This window comes from Oryx dammah, unplaced genomic scaffold (genome assembly GCF_014754425.2).
Source record: "Oryx dammah isolate SB20612 unplaced genomic scaffold, SCBI_Odam_1.1 HiC_scaffold_26, whole genome shotgun sequence".
In the NCBI taxonomy this organism is placed as follows: Eukaryota; Metazoa; Chordata; class Mammalia; order Artiodactyla; family Bovidae; genus Oryx; species Oryx dammah.
Window position 1 is genome coordinate 25,893,620 of NW_024070210.1, and position 24,750 is coordinate 25,918,369.

General features: G+C 45.1%; 1 protein-coding gene across 2 annotated transcripts in view; it reads left to right on the forward strand.

Annotated features, from left to right (window-relative positions):
• The first annotated feature begins 3,314 nt into the window (after nt 1-3,314).
• The window catches only part of SPTB (spectrin beta, erythrocytic), a 128,272-nt gene continuing 106,836 nt past the window's right edge, over nt 3,315-24,750 (forward strand). For both annotated transcript variants that reach the window (XM_040226264.1, XM_040226266.1), the window contains exon 1: nt 3,315-3,374. The gene's annotated coding sequence lies outside the window, so the exon portion shown is untranslated. The remainder of the gene's footprint in view (nt 3,375-24,750) is intronic.

Genomic DNA, 24,750 nt, shown 5'->3' on the forward strand with positions numbered 1-24,750 from the left:
CTCCCACCTTTCCTTTTCTTTAAAAAAATTAGTTAATTTATCTATTTTTGGCTCTGCTGGGTTTTCACTGCTGCACCAGGCATTTCTCCAGTTGTGGTGAGCAGGGGCTATTATTGCCCAGCTACAGTGTGTGGCCTTCTCATTGCAGTGGCGTCTCTTATTGCGGAGCATTCGCTCTAAGAGAACTTCAGTAGCTGCAGCACTAGGGTTCAGAATTGCAGCTCGAGGGCTTTACAGCACAGGCTCAATAGTTGTGACTCAGGGGCTTACTTGGGGCTTCCCAGGTGGTTCAGTGGTAGAGAATTCACCTGCCAAAGCAGGAGACTTGAGTTCGATCCCTGCGTCGGGAAGATCCCCCGCAGGAGGAAATGGCAACACACTCCAGTATGGACAGAGGAGCCTGCAGGGCTCCATGGGGTCACAAAGAGTCAGACACGACTTAGCAACTGAGCACAGGTGCATGGGTTTAGTTGCTCTGTAGCATGTTGGATCTTCCCAGATTAGGGATTGAACCCATGTCTCTGGCACTGGCAGGCAGACTCTCTACTTCTGAGCCACCAGGAAAGCCCCTCATCTCCCTGATGGACAATTCCGGGAGGCTTTAGGTACTCTTCTCAGAAAGTCCCTACAAAATTCATCCCTGCTGCCCACAACAGTGACTTCAGTTATGAACCCTTATATGAGATTTTCCTTCTTACCTATTTCACTTTGCCCAATTTCTCATTCCCACTCCCTGGGATCTGCCATTTCCCTCTCTCATTTGACAATACCCTTTTCCTCTGTACTTCTAAACTTCCTCTCTCCCTCAGTCCTAATTTATCATTTCACTGTAACTCTATTAGCTGTAAAGCATTTGGAGATGCTGTCAGGATAACAGGCTCTGGAGCAAATGAGGTTGTATTGAATTATTTAGCTTTCAGCTGAAGTGGAGATAACTAAAGCAGCTGGGCTGGTTTGTAAAATCCTAGGGTAATCTGTCCACTGATTTGGTGCTTTTATCATATTAATTTTTCCCTCGTGGTTGAAAATTATAAATTTTAGGGCTATAAAGAAATATATGTGGGCAACTTCAGTTTAGAACCACAAACCTAAAGCTAAGGAATTATCTGTTTTAGTAGTATATAATTATGTAGCTGCAGAGCTGCAATTCTAGGGAATCATGAATTTATTTAATAAGTTTATTCACACAAGGCTTTTTAAAAACATAAATACATAATTTACTCCATTTTTTTTTTCTTTCAAAAATAGATCAAGGATTTCTACTTGAGATATATGATAGTCTCAGCCTTTGAAGCTGGCCTGTTTTTCTTGAGTGTTCCTTGCCAGAATTTGGTTCTTAATTTTTAAATGAAAGAGACCTTTTTGTTTCTGAAAGTGAAGTCGCTCAGTCGTGTCCAACTCTTTGCGACCTGTGGACTGTAGCCCACCAAGCTCCTCGGTCCATGGGATTCTCCAGGCAAGAATACTGGAGTGGGTTGCCATTTCCTTCTCCAGGGGATCTTCCCAACCCAGGGATCGAACCCAGGTCTCCCACGTTGCAGGCAGACGCTTTAACCTCTGCATCTAACTCAGTAAAAAAAAAAAAAATGAACTCTTAAATGTTATCAGAAAGGGAAAAGGGTGGATCATTGCTAATCTAATGCATGACCACAAATATTCTTCTATTATCTTCCCTATATTACTAGAGTGTCTTGGGAAATTGAGCTTAATAAGGGCCCAGAAAACAAGATGGGGGTGTGGAGAGTTGTGTGGCTCTGTGACATCTGTGGGGTTTGCCCCACTTAGCACAAATCAGGGTCTAAATACTCACTCTCAAGACGTGTGACTGCAGCAGGAAGTGAAGTATCTTTGCATATGTTCAGTATATAGACTAAGAACTCACATCTGGCACTTAAACACCCTTTTCCTGGTGAATCCTGGAAAACAGCATAATTATACTCCCAAGCAAATAACTCAGGAGCAAGACTGTTCCGTTGTGAAGAACACCAGGCATCATCAAAGTTAAAACTCTTTTCTACATCTTTGCACTTCACATTGCCACTGCCATCTCCAAAACACCTGAGATTCCCTGGGTTGTTGTCTGGGTAGAAACCGTCCCAGCAAGGCTGATGGAGAAAAGAGATGAAAACTGCGGAAAGGTGTATCACGAAGGCTTGCTGAACAATGACCTTGTATAGTAAGAAAGTCAAGAAAGTGGACAGCCTTGAAAGCTGCCACTTCTGTGTCCCTCCCGAGGTGAGCGGAGGTGCTGTTGTCTTTCCTCTTTGGCACCAGCGTTTCTAGTGTTTTCTCGGGCCTACAGCATTCCACCCCACCCAGGCTTGCGGCGAGAAAACCTCAGCTCCCTGGAAACCAGGGCCGGCCAGGAGATGTCGGTGGGCTGGGGTGGCAGCTTGCCTGTTGATTACAGTCCCTGTAATATGCAAGCCGTGGGACTGCGCGCTGTGCCCCTCTGGCTTTGCGGGGTCTGCCCAGAGCACACCAGGTTTGCAAACAGAGACACCGAGCTCTCGGGCTGGGGGCGAGGGTCTCCCGCCCAGTGCCCACGCCAGCCCTCCCAGCGTCTGCTCTTACTGCCAGCCCCCCCAGCGTCTGCTCTTACTGCCAGCCCCCCCAGCGTCTGCTCTTACTGCCAGCCCCGAGAAGCCTGCCCCACAGTGCGCTTTCTAACACACCAGCCCCCGGGAACAATCTGTCTCTCCCAAACCCGCCGCAGCGAGGGCGCGCTGCCCGGGCGCCCGCCTCTCCTAACCTACGGCCTCAGCGGGTCTTTTAACATATTTGAAAAGCCTGACTGTGTACAGTGGGGACGCGGGGTGGGAAAGGTTGGAGGGCTCATTTTCCTGGCCAGGCTTGCCGCTCTGGGTGCACGAATTAGGCCGGAGCTGCAGCCAAATCTTTTCCCCGCCGCAGGGGGCTCGGGGTAGCGCGCGGTGAGGGGAGGTGAGCGGCGATGGGGGCGCTGCGGACCGCTCCGGCTTCGGGTGGCCCGGACTCGGGCCGTCCTCCAGGAGGCGGAGGCTGGCCGGAGGAGCCGGGCGGAGGCCGGGCAGGTGGCCCGGGGCTCGGAGGCTGATTGGCAGGTGCGGGAGTGGGTGGGGAAGGCGGGGGCTGGGCCTGGCGCTGCGGGAGGCTGCGGCCCCGCCTCTCCGCCCCCGCCGCGGGACTATCTGGTCCCGGCAGCAGCGATGTCCCCCGGCAGGAATGTCCCTCCTCAGATAATGTTATTTATATCTCTGGGCGGGTCCGCGGCTCGGCAGCACCAGGCGCCCGGCGGCCGCTGTGCCAGGAGCCTCGCGCTGCCCTCCTCCCCCTGCGCCGCCGCCGCTGCCGCCCCCGGGCTCGGGGTGGCCGCCGCTACAGCCCCAGCGCAGGTGAGTCCCGGGAGGGCCCCGCGGCCGGAGGGAGCTGGGTGCGGGTGCGGATGCGCGAGGCTGGGGCGCGCGGCGCGAGCGCAGAGGAGGCGCTGGGCCCAGGGGGCGCGTGACGCACGGCGCCCAGGGGACCGGGTGGGGGCCCAGCCCTGGGTGCCGGGCGTAGAGCCCGCGGGAGGCCCTGGCGGCTGCGGCAGAGATCGCCCCGGGACGCGGGAATCCGCGTGGGTTTCGGAGGCGCTTAGCGAGCTGGACGCTTGCTTTGGAGAGCCGGATCCTGGAGCATCGCCCGGGGGCGCTGGGAGGGCGGTGAGCGGGATGCGTGTTCTGGTCCCGGGGCTGCCTCCCCTAGAACCTTGGCATGGGGACGAAGAGGGTTCTGCCTTTAGCCTGTCCGACCTCCCCATTCCCCTCTCTGCTGGGTTTCTCAGCCCTGGGGCTGCTCAGATTCCCTTCTGGGGAACTTGTCTGCGCGCTGCTGGCAGCTCCGCGCTCAGGCTGGGAGAGAAGGGCAGCGGGAGGGCCCGGGGAACGAAGCGGAGTGGCCGGGTGCAGCCCCAAGGAGAGGAGCTCAGCGTGCCCCAAGCCATCCTCCAAGGACCCTTACCCTTTCACTCCTAAAGAGTTCCACTCCTCCTAGCTGCTACATACTACAGTCATCCGCCTCACCAGTTTTTCTTTCTCCAACAACTTGGCCCTGAGAAACAGCAGAAAGTGGGAGAAATTAACAGCGTTAAGACAATCCCCAACTTCCACCAACTCGCCCAGACTTCCAAGGGTGGGGAAGTAGTGGCGGGCTTGAGTACCGTTTCTGTGACAACGAGCCCCAGGTAGGGTTCTTGATTTTCATCCTATTAATATCCAAACCACTGTTTTCAGTGAGCAAGTAGAGGCGCCAGGAGTTAATAATAACACGCTGAAGGAAAATGAAAAGAAGCCATAGTTTAGCTTCTTAGATGCTTCAGATGGGGGTGGTAGTGGTGGGTATCTAGTGACAGTATTTTTGCACCCAGAACTCCTGTGCCTTGAGTCTAGGCTGTCACTTTTAGGTAGGAGGCAGCCGTGCAAGACCCACAGCGGTGAGTTAGTCACGATCTATATACTTCAGTTCCTAAGGGAAATGATTCAGGTGGCTCTTGAATGAGAGGAGTCTGCAAATCAAAAATTTTAGGCACCTGTATACTATTTGCTACCCGATTCTTAGTTTCACAGATGGTACCAAATTTTATTCTAGAATTCCCTCTTTGATCACCCTCTGACCCTAGAGCAGGTCATTTCCTATTCCAATTTCAGACTTTAACTCTTTTGCTAGGAGACCTGGGTTCCAGAATGTCTTGGGCAACTCTTTTTTTTTTTTTTGGTAAATGCAGAATATTTAAGAGTGCTGAATGCTCAGTACCCAGCACAGCTAGGCTTGTACTTGCCCAAAGGCTGTGGGCTAATTAGAAAAAGAAATATTAAGCTCACATTAAAGAAAAACCCACCAGCCTTGAGACCACCTGACTTCTCAGCGGTGGGTCATTTACACAGAACTTTATCAAACCCTGAAGTTAAGTATAGCTGAAAGACATCAGCCCTACACTAAAAAAAGGTGGCCTTTAGACACCCCCGCCCCTTTAGCTCTTGCCCTTAGCTTTATAGGTGGTCCAGTCACAATGACTGGGGATGAGCCAGTGCTGTTAATCCCAATTCTCGGAAGACTCAGTCCACTTGTGGAATTGAAAGCACCCCAAACCTTTCAGGCATCCAGGATGGGCCTGGGTGCACAGGCGTATCAAGTTTTCCTGAGTGGCTTGCTCTGCTGAGACCTGGAATACCGCCTTTTGCTCTGGTCATTGCTTCTTCCAAATGTTCTGAAGGCGTCTTTTAGCAGAACACCTGCTAGATGGTTAGCTTCAGGGTAGGTAAAGGTTGGCCGGAGGCAGACTCACACCTGGGATCCTATATGACAAATTAAAAATGACTGTTTTAGACAAACTAGCTGTGAATGAAAGTGTTGAACTAAATTAAAAATCTGACGAATCTGCCACAGTTCTGGACACAGGCTGTTTTTAGTAAATAAAAGTAATGGACTTTTTTTTTTTCTTCTGTTTTTTACATACCAAACCAGTGCCTAACCCAGTACCTGGCTGTGGTGGACACTCAGTTAATCTTTGCTGAATAAATGAAAGAATGAGTAAATGAATGCTCAGACTTTTCTTTATGTTATCCTACTCAGTTGTCATTCTGCGAGGTAGCTCATATTATCAGCATTTTACAAGTGAGGAAACAGGTTCAAGGAGATTAAATAGTTTGCCTCACATCACACAGCTGATGAGTGGTGGGGCTAGGATTCAGACTCAGCTGGTCAACCTTCTTTTTGAGGTTTGGCAGTCAGCAGTGGATATAGAAGTACAAGGTGGAAAGAGCTGGTATAGGGTTGTCTCTTAGCTTCACAGTCTTTCGCTCCCCAGACCTTGGGTGATAATTCTGCATATATCAGAGAATCTTAAAAAATATTGCTGAAGGGACGTGCCACCTCCCGGACTGTTCCCACCAGTGCCCCCTTCCCTGTGGCAAGCCACCACTGACTTGTCCTCCACGGGAGATCCTCCAACCCTAGCAGGATGAAGCTTGCTATTCTGAACCAAACCTGCAAAGCCCCCAAGGTTCACTTTCAAATTACATGGGTTATTTCTCTCACACGGTGGCCACTTTCCAGAAGATCTGTTTTGCAGGAAGAAAATAATCATGAATATCAGTCAACACTTTGAGGAAGAGCAGGTATCAATGTTAAAATAAGCTATTTACATCCTGTTGTAAAAATATATATATTGCTGAAGGTTTTGGAGACTCACTTGCTCAGAGGTATTTAGCCATGCCCGTTATGTGCCCGTTATTGTTTCAAGGACAGAACTGTAATTTTGGCAGTAGTCGAAGCATGGATTTTTTTGAAAAAAGATTTTCCTTTCAGTCGTGGATGTGGCCAGGAGGGCTTGATGATGCATGGGGACAGGGTGATAGGACAGAAGATAATTATAAAAAATTCATGAGGCAATGCTGTTGGACTGGGAAGGGACCTTGGAGGTCACTGAGTCTAGCCTTCCATTTGTGTAGCTGTTTGCTTAAAGGTGAGACCCAGCGGTAATGCACCTGATGATTCCTGTGCAGGGGTGGTACGGACCTTGCCTGCTTCTTATCATTTTAGCCTGCTTCTTTCCTTTCTCCCTCTCAAGGCCAGTTTTGGGTTTATTTCCTGAAGTTCTGCCTGATATTAAACCACTGCCGTTTTCTTTCCTTTGAGAGAGATTGTGAGAGGGTATATTTTCATGTCCAATACTTCCATCCTAGTAAAATCTTTAAAAGGTGTTAGAGATAGGATAGAAGACATGAAGGGGCATTCAACTCCAAACTGCCCTATAACCTCCCCATTGCCTGTTAGGTGTACAGATGTATGCGTTTTTGCACAATAGGTATTAATATCTTGAGTCGATACAGATTTTAAGACAAATAATTAGGTAGCATTTCTGGAGCAGTGGAGAAGGAAAAGACTTTAGAGAGTTATTGAGACTGTCAAACACCTGTTTTAATCTAAACCCAGTCACTAAATTGCTCTTGAAGTATGTTTTTCCAAATTTCAAAATCAAACACAAAATTATGCTCTCTGTTCAAGACCTGAAATGGTAGAAAACGTGACCAGCGGGAAGTTTAGAGTGATATAAAGTACATTTCTTCATAATTTTTAAAATAACCTTGACCTGCAGATTAACATTTATCAATTGACTTGGGAGGATCAAGAATGAAAGTAACTCTGCTGTGTGGGCTGATGAGAAATTTAGTTTTGGAATGAGGACTGGCAGGGAAGTTCATGGATGCTGGGTGCTGAAATCATATGGATATGACTAGTTGAAAATTACCATGGAAAGAAATATTTTATCTTAAAAGTAGTTTGTATCGGCTTTTTTTTTTTTTTAACAGCTGTTCCGTTACTCCTCTGCTTTAGATAAGAAATCTGGGGAGAAAGAGTAAATGCGGTGGTCTGTGTGCCAGAATCATCATGTAGCATTAGCTGGGTTTATCACAGAGAGGCAGCTTTCCCTCTAACACCCCAGAGGGGAAGGTTACCTGGTTTCAGAGATGGAGATGGTGATTGAGGGAAGGTGTAGGAGGCAGTCAGGAGAATTCACTCTCAGGTCTGGCTGCACTCACTGAATTGTCAACTCCCCTTGGTAAATGTTTAGAAAATGTCATAGCGTGTTTCCCTTTGTTGCTGTGCTTATTTCTTAACTCACAAGCCAGGCACTCCACCTTCTTCCATTTTCATCCAGCCTTAGCTGACTATCAAACCACCAGGGGATTCCGAGCCTTCCAGCTCACAGTCTTAGTGGGGGTCATAGACAGAAATGCCTCCTCAGTGGATTGTTATCTAGCTAGCTTATGACATTCCCAGGCCTCCTTTTCATTTTTCTTTTGCCTTTTCCTGGTAACTAGAGATATTACAAAGCTGTCCTGTCCTCCTGCCTCAGCAAGGCCTTTTCAGGCTTTGCCATAATGTTTAATTTCTACATTATACCTGTGCAGACCTGGCGAAGGGTATAATTACAAGGGCAATTAAAACCCAGACACATATCATGTTAGCAGTGAGGGCAAAAGTGGGGCTTCCTTTCTTCTTTTCATTTGAATGCTATAAATTTAGCAACTGAAAAGGTACAGGGCTAAAAAAAAAAAAAAAAAAAGAGTTTGTGATGAACTGGGCTCAGATCATCCAGGATATTTATGAAAACAATAACAGGGCACCTTGACAGCTAAAGAACAATAGTTGCTTTGAATTATGTTCAGCTCAAGAGTTTCCTCCATCTTGAAAAGGAGATACTTGGATAATCCTGAAAATAGGTTGAAAATAATTTCCATTTATACCAGATGTAAATATGGGTGTGGCTCACTTGAGAAATCAAAGCACCTCAAAATGAAGCATGCCTTGAAGACATAACTTACAAGGACCGGAAAGAGATTTCTGTCCTCATTCTGTCCCTCTGCTCACTTACAGCCTGTTTCCAGCAGCCCCTTTGTTGTTGTTAAGTTGCTCAGTCGTGTCCGACTCTTTTTCGACCCCATGGACTGCAGCACAGCAGGCTTCCCTGTCCTTTACCATCTCCTGGAGCTTGCTCAAGCTCATGTCCATTGATTTGGTGATGCCATCTGACTGTCTCATCCTCTGTCCTCCTCTTCTCCTCCAGCCGTCAATCTTTCCCAGCATCAGGGTCTTTTTTTTTTAATTGAAGGATAATTGCTTTATAGAATTTTGTGGTTTTCGGTCAGACATCAACAAGAATCAGCCATAGGTATACCCATGTCTCCTCCCTGCCCAACCTCCCTCCCCGTCATTGGGGTCTTTTTTTAATGAATTGGTGCTTCGCATCACGTGGCCAAAGTTTTGGAGCTTCAGTTTCAGCATCAGTCCTTCCAATGAATATTCAGGACTAATTTCCTTTAGGATTGACTGATTTGATCTCCTTGCTGTCCATAGGACTCTCAAGAATCTTCTCCAACATCACAGTTCAAAAGCATCAATTCTGTGCTCAGTGTTCCTTATGGTCCAACTCTCATATCCATATATGACTACTGGAATAACCATAGCTTTGACTAGATGGACCTTTGTTGACAAAGTAATGTCTCTGCTTTTTAATATGTTGTCTAGGTTGGTCATAGCTTTTCTTCCAAGGAGCAAGTGTCTTTTGATTCCGTGACTGCAGTCACCATCTGCAGGGATTTTGGAGCCCAAGAAAATAAAGTCTCTCACTGTTTCCATTGTTTCCCCATCTATTTGCCATGAAGTGATGGAATTGGATGCCATGATCTTCATTTTTTGAATGTTAAGCCAGCTTTTCCACTCTCCTCTTCCGCCTTCATCAAGAGGCACTTTAGTTCCTCTTTGCTTTCTGCCATAAGGGTGGTATCATCTGCATATCTGAGGTTATTGATATTTCTCACAGCAATTTTGATTCCAGCTTGTGCTTCATCCAGTCCAGCATTTTGCATGATGTACTCTGCATATAAGTTAAATAAGCAGGGTGACAATATACAGCCTTGACTTACTCCTTTCCCAATTTGGAACCAGTTCATTGTTCCATGTCCGATTCTAACTGTTGCTTCTTGACATGCATACAGATTTCTCAGGAGGCAGTAAGGTGGTCTGGTATTCCCATCTCTTGAAGAATTTTCCATACTTTGTTGTGATCCACACAGTCAAAGGCTTTAGTGTAGTCAATGAAGCAGAAGTAGATGCTTTTCTGGAATTCTTTTGCCTTTTCTATGATCCAACAGGTGTTGGCAATTTGATCTCTAGTTCCTTTGCCTGTCTAAATCCAGCTTGAATATCTGGGAGTTCTCAGGTCTGTTGAAGCCCCTTAGGAGTGTTCAGTCAGTTTCACCTTCATGAATATTTCCTTCAGGGTGAAAGAGTTAGAAAAGGCCTTTCATAATACTGACTCCAAGCTGTAAGTCATAGAGCCTTAGAGCTTGAAAGGCCTGAGAGAGCCACCTGAGAAATATTTAGAAAGAGCAGATGTTGGATACCTACTGTATGCATTACCCTGTCATATCCTGAGGACATAAAAAGGTGTCCAGTGGAGACTCACTGGTCTGGTGGGGAAAGGACTTGCAAACAGTGATTCTACAGGACGCCTGAGAAATAGCCCCACTGGGGAAGAGTCTGATTCAGGCTGGAGAGTGTCTGGGGTTTTCCTGATGGAAGAAGGGAGAATGGGCTCGGGTGGGACCCTAGCTCACAGCCTGTCAGAGGCGTGCAATCGAGTGTGGCCGGATTAAGAGAAGAGCAGTAGTTCTCTGTGCCTGGAGTATAGACCACAGTCCACAAATGGGCTAGATATGTGACCCTAAAGATGGCATGAGTTTAGTGTGTGAGGAAGTTGAACCATTGAAGGTTCAAGTTGAAATCATTAAACGTTTTGAGCAGAGGAGAGACCTGCTCAGATCCTTGTTTAGACAGAGCTCACTGGTGGCAGCAAAGGGAAGGTGAACTAAGATCAGCCAGTACAAGATGATGACCACACATGACATACGGTTCACTTAGTTTTCAGGAGGCCTTTGTTAAGTGTGTCACTTCATTTTATTCTACAATGACCATGTGACAAAACAGGGAACAGTCAAGGAAACAGGATCAGAAACATACAAGGGTTTGTCCAAAATCCCTGAATTTGTGGTAGAACTTGACTTCAGTCAGTTTCCTTATTTCAAGGCTGGGACTTTGTCCAGATCTTCTCAGTGGAATAGTTGAATATTCTGGGCCTTCTGGTTGAGATAGTAATTGCTTTCTTTCTCCTGCAGAACTTTTAGTCTAAGTTCTTTGTTCCTGGAGAAAAGGAGAAGAAAAGTTGTTACAGTATTTACTCTTTAGCCACAAAACCTTAAGAGTGGCCCTTCAGCTTCTACACGGATGATGTTACAAAGTAGTGTCAAGCATACATGTGGATTCCCAGCATGCTATAGATAAGTGATGGATTTATATGTCTATTAATTGATGTTTTGGCTTCTTCAATCTCTTACCCCAAATTTACTGGGTGTTATTATGCATATGTCTCATTTTGGGCTTCAAGAACCTCTTTTTGTCCAGTGATCCTGTGTGCCTTGATTTGTGCTTACTTCAGTCTTCAACAAATACTTAATGCGCTCTCATTTACTTGCCAGTAATATTTTAGGCCCAGGGGATACAGCAGTGAAGATGGTAAAAATAGTCTGACATCATGGAGCGCCCTCTAGTTGGGTGAGACAGGTACTAAACAACAACAAACCACAGATGAACATCTATCATAATTTTAGGTGATATAAAAGGAAAAATAGTGCGAAGAGAAAGAGAGGGAGGTGATTCTACTAGTTGACGTAGGAGGGCTGGGAAGGGCCTCTCTGAATTTTCTGTTGAGTTGAGACCCAAATGGAACAAAGAACAGGGATGAGGATGTTCGGGGGAAGATTCAGGTTGAGCGGGAAGGTCCAGAGATGGGTGTCACTGCTATGTCCATGGAGTGGCAGGAAGCCAGCATGACTAGAGCGGAGGGAGCCAGAGGGGAGCACAGGATGTAATGTTGGGGAGGAAACTGGGTCTGGATCACGCAGGCTTTGTAGCCAGGTGACAACTTTGGGTTTTAGCCCTACAATTAGCCCTTCCTGTGACTACAGGAAGTTGTGGGCAGGGAGTGACTAGTTCATATTGGTGTTCTAGGAGAATTTTTTCTGGCTGTCCTGTGGAAGATTGATTGTAGGAGAGTGAAATGAAAGCTACTGCAAGTGGTCCAGGGTAGAGATGTAGACCCGGTGTGATGGTGGTGGGCATGGAGAGATGCAGCTTGCTTTTGGATGAATCAGTTAGGTAGAGTTGATGGAACTTGGATACAGAAAATGGGAGAAAAATAATAAATCAAGGATGATTCAACTGGTTTTTTATCTGAGCTACTAGCAATGAAAAAGCCATATAGTGAGATGGGGATATGTCTTATCAAATGTACTGTGGGCTACTATGTTTAATTTTTGTTTTCATTGAGGAGTTGATTTGGAATAGACTCAGGCAGGTGATACCAGAAAGGTGTTTTATTATGAGTGACTCATCTGTTTGTTTTGAGGTAAAGCCTCAAATGTGCAGTTAGTTCTCTGTGCTTTGTATCTTTACTTTTAGGTCATTCTCACAACGTCTCCATTATGTGATAGAAATTAAGACACAATACAGACAAGGTTGAGATACATTTCACTTTCTGTAATTAGAACTATTTTCAATTTGCTGATTAGAGCCCACTTTTTAACACTTTTTGGTTATCATTTTTAAAAAGAACTTTTAAAATTATGAAGTGAATGGTTGAAAAGTGTATCCACTCTGTACAAGGGAACACAGTGAAAAGTAAAAGTCTTTCTTCCCCTCCCTTCAGTCCTACTCCTAAAAAGTTACCAAAGTCAACCGTATCCTGTATATCCTTTAAGAAAAATTCAGTGCATCTATAAGCATATGACCTGAGACATACTTCCTGAGTCCTGAACATTTCTCCCAGAGTCCTTTCCATCAGTCTTCCTGGAACAGTCCTGGCCCAAGTAATCTCTCCCTTATCCAAGTTTGTTAAAGGTCTAGTTACACATACTACTTAATTTGAACATAATTATATACTTCTTCTATTTCTATTTAGCTGTTCTTGAAAAGTGTTAGTTGCTCAGTTGTGTCCAACTGTTTGCAACACCATGGGCTGTCCATGGGATTCGCCAGGCAAGAATATTGGAGTGGGTTGCCATTTCCTTGTGTCCATCTATTATTTAACAAGACATATCTTAAGAGCAAGAACTGATTTGAATTGTATTTTATCAGATTATAATTTGCTATGAATTATAGTCACGGGTCTTACATAAAGCTCTGCCTAATGATTTTACACATAGAAATTCAGTTGGTAATTTTTGGAATGTGCACTTTGACAGTCGATCCCTAGTGGGGCGATGCTGGTTGGTACACTGGGATTATTTTAATTAAAACTTGTCAGGTGATAGCTGCCAACAAAGCCACCTTCTTAGTGGGTCACAAAGGTGTCCATTCCCAGGGAATGGTAACCGGATACTGCTCCTTTGGATGAAGAGCTTTCTAATATGCTCGGGCTCAGTTTCTCATCCCCTCTTCAGATGGCCTTGCATCTAAATGTCAGAAACGAGATATTTTTATTTGCCCTGAAATGAACAGGTATTTAATGAGCATGCACGTGTGTGTGCTCGGTCGCTTCAGGCACGTCTGCCTCTTTGCGACCCTATAGACAGTAACCCGCCAGGGGATTACTGTGGGATCTGTGGGATTCTGTCTGTGGGATTCTCCAGGCAAGAATACTGGAGTAGGTTGCCATGCCCTCCTCCAGGGAATCTTCCCGACCCAGGGATCGAACCTGCATCTCCTGCATTGTAGGCAGAGTCTTTACCTCTGAGCTGCCAGGGAAGCCCTTAATAAGCATGGCAGCCATTCAATTTTTTAAATTAGGAAAAGCACATATAACATGGAAGTTACTAACTATTTTAAGAGCTCAGTTCAGTGACATAGGGCTTCCCTTGTGGCTCAGCTGGTAAAGAATCTGCCTGCAATGTGGGAGACCTGGGTTCGATCCCTGGGTTGGGAAGATCCCCTGGAGAAGAGAAAGGCTTACCCATTCAAGAGTACCCATGCAAAGAGTTGGACACGACTTTTGCTTTCAGTGACATAAGCACATGCTCATTGTTGTGTAGCCATCATCACCATCCATGTCCAGATGTTTCTCATTTTCCAGAACACAAACTCTGTACCCACTCAACACTAACTCCCATGAATCACCTAGCAACCACCACTTTACTTTCTGTCTCTATGTATTTGAGCACTCTATGTGCCGTATGTAAATATCAATAGACTCAAATAATACTGTATTTGTTCTTTTGTGACTGGCTTGTTTCACTTAGTATGTTTTCAAAGTTCACTCATGTTGTCATATGGGTCAGAATTCCCTTCCTGAATAATATTCCATTGTGTATTTTTTCACATCTTTATCTGTTCATCCATTGATGGGCACCTGAGTTGCTTCCATTCTTGTCTGTTGTGATTAATGCTGCTATGAACATGGATATACGAACATCTCTTCCAGAGTCTGCTTTCCCTTCTTTTGGGTATATACTCAGAAGTTACCCCAGTATATTGCTAGATAGTCTATTTTTAGCTTCTTAAGAAACCAAACCATGCAGTTGTAATGTTTCTCCCTGATATTTGTTGTTTTCAAAGGGAAGGACAAAATCTGTTAACATCCTCACCTTTGGGACTGAACTGATCTTGAAAATTGTTCCTTTGAGAACTCTACCTTAAGCAGGTAGTTTGTCATCAAAGTTCTTCAATTTGTCCATTTATTAGTTCCTATTTTTAAACTGTAGACTTTTAGAGGACAGGCAAGAGATGTTTAATTTGCTCTGTAGAACGTGGAGCCCAAGCTCAAGGGGTAAGGGTGTAAATATTACATGATGATTGTTTCAGCCAAAATATATCCTTGGGCTGAATGACAAGAGTTTGGGTTGCTTCCAGCTCCTTTCCTCTTGCTGTTTGCCCTTGGGCAAAGAACCTTCTTTTCTGACATATTTTTTCAGTGATGTGAGTGTGTATGTGTGTGTGATGGCACCTTAATATTTATTATTATCCTTTAAATTGCTTCAGATTTTCTTGTAATGATTGAATGCTACCTCATCTGACAGCCACTCTCCTTCCCCAGGACCTGGGGTAGCACCAAGTGCTTCCTCCTGCATATTTTTGAGCACCTTTCTCATTCGTTACAGGAAGGATCATCTTGTTTTTTAATTGACCACTTGCCTTCTACACATTTAGGCCATGCTTCTTGTGATGGGGAACAGGATTGCACTCTTTTTTTTAGGTTAATATTCCCAGCACCTAGAGACTTGCTTGGTACATGGAGGGGAGTGACTCAAAAATAGTTATTGATTAAAAAAGTAAAGACTAATGAAATATTATTATAATTATAATGTAATAATGAAACATTACTATAATTGCATAATTAGAATAATGAGTTTTTCTAATTCAACATTTATTATGTGCTGGCACTGTGCTGAGAGTTTTTATATGTATTTGTTATTTCTATTATCCTAATTAGATGAAAAAAAATCAGTCTTAGAGAAGTTTAATTACCCTAAATTATATACCTAGAGGATCAAAGCTGAACCCTGGTATATTTTTCTAGAGTGCTCACCTGGAGTCACCACACTCATCATATTTGGATATACATCAATATTCCACAGGTCTTAATTCTAAGACTTTTTTTCTTTTGTCCTGCATCTTTAATGATCTGAATTTGGAAAGATAATTAGTTGTATACCTTTATGTGTTTCTGCATATTTTCAATGATTTACCTTATAGGCTTGAATCCCCTGATTAGCTGTTAATAAATAATTAACATTCTGAATCCTGTTTCTGAAATAGTTCTTTGACATCTGAGGATGAAGATGCTAATTAGGATTATACAATATACCCTCTGTCATAAGGCAGCTCTCCCTATCGCTGTTCGAAGGAGTCTGATATGTCAGACACAGTGGCCTCCTTCCAGACCCAAGTCCCAGGTTCTCTGCAATATTTGACCAGTAACCACTCTTGCTTTGAAACTGTGCCCTCTCTTGGCACCTTTCCTCTCCTCCCGGCTTGCTTACCATTGCATCTTTCTGGTTTTTCTGTTCCTTCCTCTCTGTGCTGTGCCAAGTCACTTCAGTCACGTCTGACTCTTGGCAACCGTATGGACTTAGCCCATCAGACTCCTCTGTCCGTGGGATTCTCCAGGCAAGAATACTGGAGTGGGTTGCCATCCCTCCAGGGTATCTTCCCAACCCAGGGATCAAACCCACATCTCCTTCCTCTCTACCAGTTTGCAACTATTGGGGTGGTCAATACATCTAAATCTGTATCTCTAGCCCCAGTCTCCTCTCTCAATCCCATATCTGCCTTCAAGCTGTCTACTGGCTGTCTCCATTTGGCTATAACAAGAGGTCCAAACTCCCCATGTAGCAATGGGACTTCTCAGTCCCCTTCTTTGCCTCCAGACCTGCTCTTCTGCCCTTTTTCATAGCTAGGTTCATGCTGTCACCATCCTTCCAAGTAAGAACCTCATCAACTTTGTAGTTTTTCTTCTTTTCACTCTTCTACATCCTGTTGGCTGCCAGCTCCTATTCATTTTTCCTCTAACAATTTCAAGTTAGTTTCTTTCTTTCAATTTCCACTGTCCCTATTCTTATCTCGTATTTGAATAATTGGCCTCCAGTCTCTGTCTTCCTAATCTGATCTCAGAATTATTTTTGAAAACATGAGACTGACCGAGTCCTTCAACTGCTTGAAAATCCTTAAGGGTTCCCTGTTGCCCCCAAATAAAGTTTAAATAGGCAGACAGGGACCTTTGCAACTTGTTCTAACCTTCTTTCCAAGCTTCATTCCCTCTCCATTAACCCCACATTGGGATGCAATTTTTTTTTTTTTTCTGGCCACACTGAGTGGCATGGGGAATCTTAGTTCCCTGACCAGGGATTGAACCATGTGCCCTGTGTTGGGAGCTCAGAGTCTTAACCACTGAGCCACTAGGGAAGTTCCCATTTATCCCACATTGGATGCTTCTGACTGTTTAAACTTGGGGTGCATTTTCATGCCTCCATGACTTTTCTTCTGTTGTTTTCTAGGCCTGGAATATCGTTTTCCCTTTCCTCAACCTTGAACTTTCACACAAATACCGCTAAAGGCCCTGATCAAACATAACCACTTTGATTCTTTCCTTCTTCTCTAACCCAGGAAGACACCTTACTCTCCTCTGAGTTCTTACGCTGTCACTTTTCACATGGTACCCTGGCTGCTTGTACACAGGTGTGGCTTTCCTCTAGATTATTAGTTCCTTGAAGAAGAGATATTTGTCTGGTGCCCATGGGTGCTTAACTCAGGGTCTGGCTCATGTATGATGCTCAAAAAATGCTGGTTGAGGGGACTTCCCTGGTGGTCCAGTGGTTATGATTTTGCCTTTCAACGCAGGGGGCACAGGTTTGATCCCTTGTTGGGGAACTAAGATCCCACATGGTTGAGTTGGGTGATAGAGGAAGTTTTAAGAATATCTAACACAGAAAATAATCCCCCACATTTTGACCTATAGAAGATTGTGAAGAAGGGTTAATGGGAGGCACCGGCTGTTGATAGGGGGTGGGTAAGAAGTAGAGTGCGTGCTTTAGACCTCAGGAGGCTGTCTTCCCACTTCTGTATGCCCTGATTGCTTTTCGCTTAGTGGAGGGAAAAGTAACCTCTGACTTTTAAGTCACATCATCGGAATATGTGTATTGCTAGAAAAATTTAGTTACTCATCAAGAATACAGTCACTCCTACCTCATTTTTCAGTGAATGTTTGAGGCTGACCCTCAGAATGTAGCTATGTAAAGATCTTTCAGTGGGTGTTTTAGGCCAATATACACAAGATTTGCTTTATCATGGTGAAGAGTTAAGAAAGGCATTTCAGAAATAAAAAGACCCCCAAATTCCTGTATAGAGGTTTTGTGTTTTTTTTCTGGGTGCATTTAACCTTTGTTTGTCCTTAAGGCATGTCAAAGCAGAAACAATCTTGTAAAGTATTACAGCTTATTTCTTGGTATGTTCTGCCCTCCTTTTTGCCTTACCCAGACAAAAAGTGAGTTTCACCAGGGGCTGGACTCCCAGCATACTGCTTGCTCAGGCCTTTGAGAGTGTTTTGTTTCTTTCAACAAAATTCTTTGTCATGGACACACTCCCACTGCAATCCAGCCACTCTCTTCTTTTGCTCTGTTCTGTGCCCAATTGATAGGAGTTGGCTTTTAGCTTCCAAAGACTATGAGTGGGGCTGCTAGACCTTTATAAACATGTGCATAGGTTCTGAGGGGAACCAACAAATAAAAGGTCCTCATAATGCCTTGGAAAGGGACCTCCCTGGTGTTCCAGTGGTTAAAACTCCCTGCTTCCACTGCAGGGGCAATGGCTTCGACCCCTGGTAGGGAAACCGAGATCCTGCGTGGAATAGCCAAAAAGATTTTATTAAAATGCCTTGGAAAGATGTGTCTGGGATAAAGAGGGCCATAGAGGGACCCGGAAGTAAAGAAACAAAAGAAGAAGGGACTTGACCAAGACGACCAAAGGCCCCAGGGAGCCCTGAGGGGCATAATTAGGTCTGTGGTGAACAGACAACAGCCAACAAATCTGATGCAGAGGTGACAGTGAGCATAGGATCAACTCATAGCTATCTCTAGAAGGTCTAGATAGAATGGCATGGAGGTCAGTGGTCACTATCCATCTCAAAGATTACTAGGTGCCATCGTAAAGGCTACCAGCAGGCCGATTACTGGTTAGTGGCCTGGCTGCAAGCTTTTTGAGTGGACAAGCCTTTTTCTTTTATTTTCAGGGATGCTTTACTTTGTAGTATGTTAGCTGTGCTCTCGTCTTGGTTTTCCCATTTAAAATCTAGGCTATTGCTGACGGCTCAGGCTCTTCCTTTCTCTGCAAGGTGGATGTGTGCATTCTGTACGTGCTTTCTGCAACTGCTGGGAAATATCAATGCCCAGACACTTCAAGTCTGAAGCAGGAGGGTCCCTCATGGTAGAAAGTTATCAGAAGAACAGAGGTGTTTACAGGCACAGAGAGTGAGGTGCTGTGTTAGAACCGAAGCAGACTGCTCTGGGGCAGGAAGTAGATACCCTCTGCAAGGCAGGGACCCGCACCTGTGAGGACAAACGAGGTCACTTGCATTCAAAGCCGTGTGCAGTCACTTTGTCCAGGAGACTGGAAAAATACTCGGACCAGCAGCAGGTCGTTGGGTGAGCTGGTAGGTGCGTAGAAGAGCAGGTAACTCAGTACTGTGCCCTCAATGTAGCAACTCCATCAGCAGCCTCGGTTTAGTTGCTCTCACTGCTTCTGACCCAGAAAACACTCAGAAAATGACTGCAGTGAGACACATCTGCAAGGTGAAGCTTTCAGTCCAGGATGGGGGAGGGATGCAGAGCTGATCCCCAGGGTTCAATACTTACTTCCTAAATGTGCTGGGAGTGAGCTTGGTTTATGCTCCGACCCAGGGGAAGTCACTTTACATCTCGCCCTGTTTCCACCAGCGAACAGCGCCTTCTGCTTGTTTTGCATAAGCCTTGTGCCTCCTCTGCGGAAGAGGCAGGGAATGAACTGGGAGCTATAAAACTCCTGGCGTCATAAATCTTTGCAAACAGCAGTCTAGTGAGCAGTGTATTTGGTTGGCAAGTAATCATCACAGTCTATACTTGGTTTCTCTGCCTGTGAAATGGTGGGAAGGCTTTCTCATTGAAATGTGAAAGAGGTCAAAATGAAATAGTGGATTTTCCTTTCTAAAAACCTGATGCTTAAAGCATCAAAACAGCTCAAAGAGAGATGTTCTACAGATAAAATATACTCTCTGCGCACCTTGCAGACATCCCCTAATAACCTAGAGATTTTCTCCAAAGATCATCTGGTTAAGTTCCTCAGCTCCCTTTTTTATAATACCAATAAGGAAGATCTGCAGAGGGAAGGTGGTTTGCCTGAGGTCGCAAAGTTAGCTGGTTGCAGGGCTACAAGTGGAACCCAGTTCTCTTAATCCATGGCATAGTTCTTCCTCTCTCCCTGTTTCTCCTCCTCCCTTTCTTCCTCCTCTCCCTACAGCTCTTAAACACTGGCTTTAAAAAATTGCAACATGAACACATATCCGTGATAAAAATAATTCAAACAGTACAGAAGAGTGTGAATGGCACTCCTAGACCTATTACTGGAGGCAACTACCATTAACTATTTCTCCTATATCCCTCTAGAGATTTTCTAGGCATGTATAGACATATACACATAGATATAGGTATGTGGTTGTGTTTGTGTATGTATGTGTATGTAACACACACAGGTTTGTGTATGCATATGTAAGTGTATATAACATATATAGGTTTATATATTTACATATGTTATGTGTGTAACATATATACATGCACATCCGTGTGTATATGTGTTGTGGTTATTTTTTTTACTATTCTGCACCTTGCTCTTTTCATTTAATGATGAGACGCTTTGGATGTCTTCTGTATCAGATTATTAGATTGCCTGCTTTCATTCTTTTTTAAAAAAAAAATTATTTGTTTGGCTGCACCGGGTCTTAGTTGTGGCATGTAGGATCCAGTTCCCTGACCAGGGATCAAACCCAGGCCCCCCACGTTGGGGGTGCAGAATCCCAGCCACTGGATCACCAGGGAAGTCCCACCTTCTCGCATTCTTAAAAGCAGTATGGTATCGTATACTCCTATCCCTTCATGATGACTTTAATACGTACAAGCAGCACCATGGAGTTTATCATGTTACCAGTGTAATAATATTTTGTATCAGCATCCAGGGAGGGGACAAACTTCTGTCAAGGTCAGATGGTTTGAGAAATCTGAGACCTTGCTTCTGTTTCCTGTTGCTAGTTAACTTGTGAGCCCCTGTCATATGTCAGGTATCATGCTTGGGACTTTAAGTGCCTTAACTCATTTAATTTCTCACAACGGTCCATTGAGTTAGATATAATTCCTCTTTTACTGGTGAGGAGGTTGAGGCTGTTCAAGCCAACTTCACTTAAGGGTCACACAGTCAATCAAGTGCCATACTCCAGGTTTGAACCCAGATCTGCTTGACTCCAGAGCCTTTTTCATTGTCTGAAATCTGGGACACTAGGAAGAATGGTTATAGTGGGTTTGAAGTTCAGTTTTCATAGCTTCCAAGTTTTGCTGGTATAGACCTAGCTAAGGGTCTACTTAGGAGGCACTCGTGGTAAAGAACCCACCTGCCAGTGCAGGAGACATAAGAGACGAGGCTTTGATCTTGGGTCGGGAAGATCCCCTGGAGGAGGGCATGGAAACCCATTTCAGTATTCTTGCCTGGAGACTCCCATGGACAGAGGAGCCTGGGGAACTACAGTCCATAGGGTCACAAAGAGTCGGACATGAGTAAGGTGACTTAGCACGACACAGGAATCCACTGCACACTCCAGCGATGATGCGGAGGATCAAGTAGCAGTGGAGCAGAGAGAGAATGATGTCGGGAGGAAGGACAAGAGGTGGCTGCATTTCAGGGCACAGTACTGTCTGTTATGAGCTAGACTGTAAGGGAAACACAGAGGTGATTGACACACAGCTCTCTGCTCTGCCTTGGGAAGTTTCTGGTTTGGCAGTGGGGGACTCATGTGGGACTGAGTATACCACAAACTGCTCCAGGGTCTCTAGGAAGCTAAGATTGGTCTGGACCAGGGATCCTGGGAAGGCAGCCCTCACTGAGGAGCAGCCATCTGAACTGATCCTGGAGACAAGTGCCAGTTGCCCTCTGGCCACAGAGGGGAGAGGGCGTTCCACAGGGCAGATGAGGGCACGTGGGACATAGGAGTCTGGTGTGGCTGCAGCAGAGGATGAGATAGTGATGAGGGGTCTCTAAGAGGTAGGGTGGGGTTGGACTGGAGCAGCCTTGAATGCTGTGGAAAGAGCTTGTAGTTTAGATGCCAGGTCCTGGAGCACTATCCGGATATTAGAACATGGGAGTGATATGCTGTCCCTTGTGTTTTAAGACATCCTGAAGAAATATAGAGCTTCCCTTGTGGCACAGAAATATAACAAAAGGCTCACGTGGGTCCAAGCCAGGGCAATGGAAATGGAAGGGAGGGGATGAATTCAAGAGATTCTGAGAAGTCAAAATGAGAAGTCTGATCTTCCTGTGTGAGATCAGACCCCTTGTTTCTCTTTGTGAGTCCTGACACATAAAGGGTCAAACATGTTAAAATTTGCCAGTATCCTATATTAAATACAAGGTTTTTGCTGCCAAAAGTATTTGAAGGGATTTTGGAATTATTTTTTAGCAAATATATTAGTTTTTTTAATTGAAATATAGTTGATTTACAATGGGTTAGTTTCAGGTTTATAGCATAGTGATTCCTGTATATGTATATATAAATAACACACACATATATATACATATGCTGCTGCTGCTGCTGCTGCTAAGTTGCTTCAGTCATGTCCAACTCTGTGCGACCCCATAGATGGCAGCCCACCAGGCTCCGCCGTCCCTGGGATTCTCCAGGCAAGAACACTGGAGTGGGTTGCCATTTCCTTCTCTCATATATATATATTGCTGTTGTTGTTTAGTCACTAAGTCACTTCCAACTCTTTGCAACCCCATGGACTGTATGTAGCCTGCCAGGCTCTTCTGTCCATGGGATTTCCCAGGCAAGAATACTGGAATCGGTTGTCTTTTCCTCCTCCAGGAGATCTTCCCAACCTAGAGATCGAATCGGTATCTCCTGCATTGACAGGCAGATTCTTTACCACTGAGCCACCAGGGAAGCCCATATATATGTATATATATATTCTTTTTCAAATTCTTTTTTCTTATGGTTATTACAAAATATTGAGTATAGTTCCCTGTACTATACAGTAGGTCCTTACTGGTTATCTGTTTTATATACAGAGTGTAAATATGTGAAGGACAGGGAAGCCTGGCATGCTACAATCCATGGGGTCGCAAAGAGTCAGACACAACTGAGCAACTGAAAACAGCAATATGTCAGTCCCGAACTCCTAGTTCACCCCTCCCTCCATTGGTATTATTCTTAATTTTGATTTTACAATCTTAATTTTATACTCTGGCACAAGTCAGTTTTTTTTTTTTTCCGAGTCTTAAAGTATTTTTGCCGGTCCTTAAAACTCAGTGCCACTGAAGTAGAGGGGAAAGGGAGCTAACGAATGTGACAGCGTTCTCTAGCTCAGGTGTCTGGCATATTGGCATTGCTGATTTACTGAGATTTACATCTTAGAAGAAGGAGAGGCTCTGAGAGTGTGGAGGAGGCACAAAGAAAGAGTTCAGGTGACACTGTGGAGTGGGGAGCATCACTGGCCTGTTTCAATGGAGCTGCTGCAGTGATTCTGGAGGCCAGAAGCCGCTGGGGCTGGGGGTGTTGATCTGACAGCCTTCAGTCAGCCCAGAAAGAAGAGACGGTCACATGAGGGAAAAGAATAGACTCTAACTTTGGGTAATACCCACATTTAAGGGATGGGTGGAGGATCTAGAGAACATGATTGTGATGTAGCAACACTGAGGATGAAGGAACCAAGGGAATCTAAAGCCATGCAAATCCAGCCTCAAGAAAAGGATGGTTAATAGTGTCTGATGCAGGAGGAGGCTGAGAGGAAAGGCTGGGAGGATGCTGTTAGCCTTATGAGAGGCTCAGTTCAGTTCAGTTCAGTCACTCAGTCGTGTCCAACTCTTTGCAACCCCATGAATTGCAGCACGCCAGGCCTCCCTGTCCATCACCAACTCCCAGAGTTCACTCAGACTCACATCCATCGAGTCCGTGATGCCATCCAGCCATCTCATCCTCTGTTTTCCCCTTCTCCTCCTGCCCCCAATCCCTCCCAGCATCAGAATCTTTTCCAATGAGTCAACTCTTCACATGAGGTGGCCAAAGTACTGGAGTTTCAGCTTCAGCATCATTCCTTCCAAAGAAATCCCAGGGCTGATCTCCTTCAGAATGGACTGGTTGGATCTCCTTGCAGTCCAAGGGACTCTCAAGAGTCTTCTCCAACACCACAGTTCAAAAGCATCAATTCTTTGGTGCTCAGCCTTCTTCACAGTCCAACTCACATCCATGAGAGGCTTAAGTGACCCTCAAAGTTTTAGTGGAAGGTCTCACGCAATTATCAGAAATAAGAGTGAAGCCATGGTGAGGAGCAGAAGGCGGTGAATGCAGACCACAAAGAAAGTTTGGAGAGATGTTTTGCACTGAGAGGTTGAGGAATCTTTGGAAAGGAAGTTGGACTGAGAAAGGATTGGTGGCTGGTGGAAGTCTGGGGTGCTGAGAAAGCACTGAGTGGTAAGGCCGACCAGCCTGGTCTCACCTGTGCCCTGACATTGATGAAGTGTGATCTTTATTTTTTCGGCTCCAAAATCACTGCAGATGGTGACTGCAGCCATGAAATTGAAAGGTACTTGCTCCTTGGAAGAAAAGCTATGACCAATCTAGACAGCATATTAAAAAACAGAGATATTATTTTGCCGACAAAAGTCCATCTAGTCAAAGCTATGGTTTTTCCAATAGTCATGTATGGATGTGAGAGTTGGACTATAAAGAAAGCTGAGCGCCAAAGAATTGATGCTTTTGAACTGTGGCATTGGAGAAGACTGTTGAGAGTCCCATGGACTGCAAGGAGATCAAAATAGTTAATCCTAAAGGAAATCAGTCCTGAATATTCATTGGAAGGACTGATGCTGAAGTTGAAATTCCAATACTTTGGCCACCTGATGAGAACTGACTCCTTGGAAAAGACTCTGATGCTGGGAAAGATTGAGGGCAGGAGGAGAAGGGGACGATAGAGGATGAGATTGTTGGATGGCATCACCTACTCAATGGACTTGAGTTTGAGTAGGCTCCGGGAGTTGGTGATGGACAGGGAAGCCTGGCATACCACAGTCCATGGAGTTGCAGAGAGTTGGACATGACCAAGCAACTGAACAGAACTGAACTAAACTGATCTTGTGAAGGTTATCAAGTATTTCCACATACAAGGCCCCGTGGTGGGATCCCAGTGCATCCCACAGTGCTGTGAGGCTGTGAGGTGACTCTGCTCCTCAAGAACAGGGGCTTTATGTTGACAGCTTGTTCTCTGTGCCTTGAGTAGTGCCTAGCATGGGATGATGGACGCATCATTGTGTATTTGTCAGAGCGCTCGTGGACTCAAGCCGCCTGTCCCACAACATACCAAGGCAGGCTCCATCCCTTCTCTTTTTTCATGTTCTACTGTGGGACATATGATGTAGGTGCTGCTCATGCAAGTTGGGAAGCTTAGT